This window comes from Acipenser ruthenus, chromosome 45 (genome assembly GCF_902713425.1).
Source record: "Acipenser ruthenus chromosome 45, fAciRut3.2 maternal haplotype, whole genome shotgun sequence".
Lineage (NCBI taxonomy): Eukaryota > Metazoa > Chordata > Actinopteri > Acipenseriformes > Acipenseridae > Acipenser > Acipenser ruthenus.
This window is the reverse complement of record NC_081233.1, coordinates 2738695-2741971: the sequence shown is the minus strand read 5'-3', so window position 1 is coordinate 2741971 and position 3277 is coordinate 2738695.

The following is a 3277-nucleotide window of genomic DNA, read 5'->3' as shown; positions in this document are numbered from 1 at the left end:
ACTAGAATAAAAGATTAAACAAAACAGAAACACAGACTAGAATAAAAGATTAAACAAAACAGAAACACAGACTAGAATAAAAGATTAAACAAAACAGAAACACAGACTAGAATAAAAGATTAAACAAAACAGAAACACAGACCAGAATAAAAGATTAAACAAAACAGAAACACAGACTAGAATAAAAGATTAAACAAAACAGAAACACAGACTAGAATAAAAGATTAAACAAAACAGAAACACAGACCAGAATAAAAGATTAAACAAAACAGAAACACAGACTAGAATAAAAGATTAAACAAAACAGAAACACAGACCAAACAAACCGGCACAATAACCAAACTCAAACAGACAGACAAAAACTGTGGACAAACCAAACAGATAAACAAGTATGTATCGTACTGGCTGTTCCAGCACGTTTAGCAATTGTTGCTTTAATTATATTGTTCTCTCCTTTCTCTCCCCCATTCTCCACTCACGAACCCCCAGCCCCGAATGAGTGAAACTGTGCTCCTTTTATGCAGCTGTACCGAGACTCGATTGCTAATCAATCATTCAATTGGAGTCTCGGTACATCGGCATGTGAATTAAGTGCATTCCCCCGTGCTCACATATTGTTACATTTTACCTGCACGTGAAGTGATGTGCAATCCTCGCGCCTAAATACAAATATACATTTTATATCACACGTGCTACACAGACCCATTTATATCCAGTGTACCAATGACTATACACCAGCATTAACACACAAGACATAACAAACATCAATATACACACAAGGGCGGGCACATTGCCACACAGGGCTTAGAAGAACTTAAGGAAGAGACAGATCGCTTTTACAGGAGACTGTGTGGTCCAGTGGTTAAAGAAAAGGGCTTGTAACCAGGAGGTCCCTGGTTCAAATCCCACCTCAGCCACTGACTCATTGTGTGACCCTGAGCAAGTCACTTAACCTCCTTGTGCTCCGTCTTTCGGGTGAGACGTAATTGTAAGTGACTCTGCACCTGATGCATAGTTCACACACCCTAGTCTCTGTAAGTCGCCTTGGATAAAGGCGTCTGCTAAATAAAAACTTTTTTTTTTAAACATATACAGACACAGAGGTATCCGTGCTGTGCTAATCAAATCAGGTAAGAGTTGTAAGAAGGTAACTTCAGTCTCTGCTATGGAAGCTATTTTAGCAAATGGGATCACACTTGTAGTATTGATAGGTATTTACATTGTTAGAATCCAGTTGTATGTGTTCTGCTCCTATTCTAACTTTAAGTAAATACTTACAGTTTCATTTTGAGTCATATGTTAATGACCTCTTGGGAATAACTCTGCAAACCCACACTTACTGTAAACACAGATGCCACAACCCTGAGATTAGCTAAACAAAGGAAATGAATTGTGACACTTAAAGAGATGTACTCTATAGCATAAAATACTATACTGCAAATTAATTACAACAAATCAAATACAAGCCAAAACACATGTGACAATTGTAAAGCACAGAGAGGTGTGATAAAGCATAGGGAAGCATTGTAAAACACAGAGAGGTCTAGTAAAGCATAGGGAAGCATTGAAAACACAGAGGTCTGGTAAAGCATAGGGAAGCATTGTAAAGCACAGAGAGGTCTGGTAAAGCATAGGGAAGCATTGAAAAACAAAGAGAGGTCTGGTAAAGCATAGGGAAGCATTGTAAAGCACAGAGAGGTCTGGTAAAGCATAGGGAAGCATTGTAAAACACAGAGAGGTGTGGTAAAGCATAGGGAAGCATTGTAAAACACAGAGGTCTGGTAAAGCATAGGGAAGCATTGTAAAGCACAGAGAGGTATGGTAAAGCATAGGGAAGCATTGTAAAACACAGAGGTCTGGTAAAGCATAGGGAAGCATTGTAAAGCACAGAGAGGTCTGGTAAAGCATAGGGAAGCATTGAAAACACAGAGGTCTGGTAAAGCATAGGGAAGCATTGTAAAGCACAGAGAGGTCTGGTAAAGCATAGGGAAGCATTGTAAAGCACAGAGAGGTCTGGTAAAGCATAGGGAAACATTGTAAAGCAAAGAGAGGTCTGGTAAAGCATAGGGAAGCATTGTAAAACACAGAGGTCTGGTAAAGCATAGGGAAGCATTGTAAAGCACAGAGAGGTCTGGTAAAGCATAGGGAAGCATTGTAAAGCACAGAGAGGTCTGGTAAAGCATAGGGAAGCATTGTAAAGCACAGAGGTCTGGTAAAGCATAGGGAAGCATTGTAAAGCACAGAGGTGTGGTAAAGCACAGAGAGGTCTGGTAAAGAATAGGGAAGCATTGTAAAGCACAGAGGTCTGGTAAAGCATAGGGAAGCATTGTAAAACACAGAGAGGTCTGGTAAAGCATAGGGAAGCATTGTAAAGCACAGAGAGTTCTGGTAAAGCACAGGGAAGCATTGTAAAACACAGAGAGGTCTGGTAAAGCACAGGGAAGCATTGTAAAGCACAGAGAGTTCTGGTAAAGCATAGGGAAGCATTGTAAAGCACAGAGAGTTCTGGTAAAGCATAGGGAAGCATTGTAAAGCACAGAGAGTTCTGGTAAAGCATAGGGAAGCATTGTAAAACACAGAGAGGTCTGGTAAAGCATAGGGAAGCATTGTAAAGCACAGAGAGGTGTGAAAGCATAGGGAAGCATTGTAAAACACAGAGGTGTCGTAAAGCATAGGGAAGCATTGTAAAGCACAGAGGTGTAGTAAAGCATAGGGAAGCATTGTAAAACACAGAGGTGTGGTAAAGCATAGGGAAGCATTGTAAAACACAGAGGTGTGGTAAAGCATAGGGAAGCATTGTAAAACACAGAGAGGTCTGGTAAAGCATAGGGAAGCATTGTAAAGCACAGAGAGTTCTGGTAAAGCATAGGGAAGCATTGTAAAACACAGAGATGTGTGGTAAAGCATAGGGAAGCATTGTAAAGCACAGAGATGTGTGGTAAAGCATAGGGAAGCATTGTAAAGCACAGAGATGTGTGGTAAAGCATAGGGAAGCATTGTAAAGCACAGAGAGGTCTGATAAAGCATAGGGAAGCATTGTAAAGCACAGAGATGTGTGGTAAAGCATAGGGAAGCATTGTAAAGCACAGAGAGGTATGGTAAAGCATAGGGAAGCATTGTAAAGCACAGAGAGGTGTGGTAAAGCATAGGGAAGCATTGTAAAACACAGAGAGGTCTGGTAAAGCATAGGGAAGCATTGTAAAGCACAGAGATGTGTGGTAAGGGGGGCAGGTGTCTGTCTGTGCAGGGAACACAAGCAGCAAACACACCAATCAGA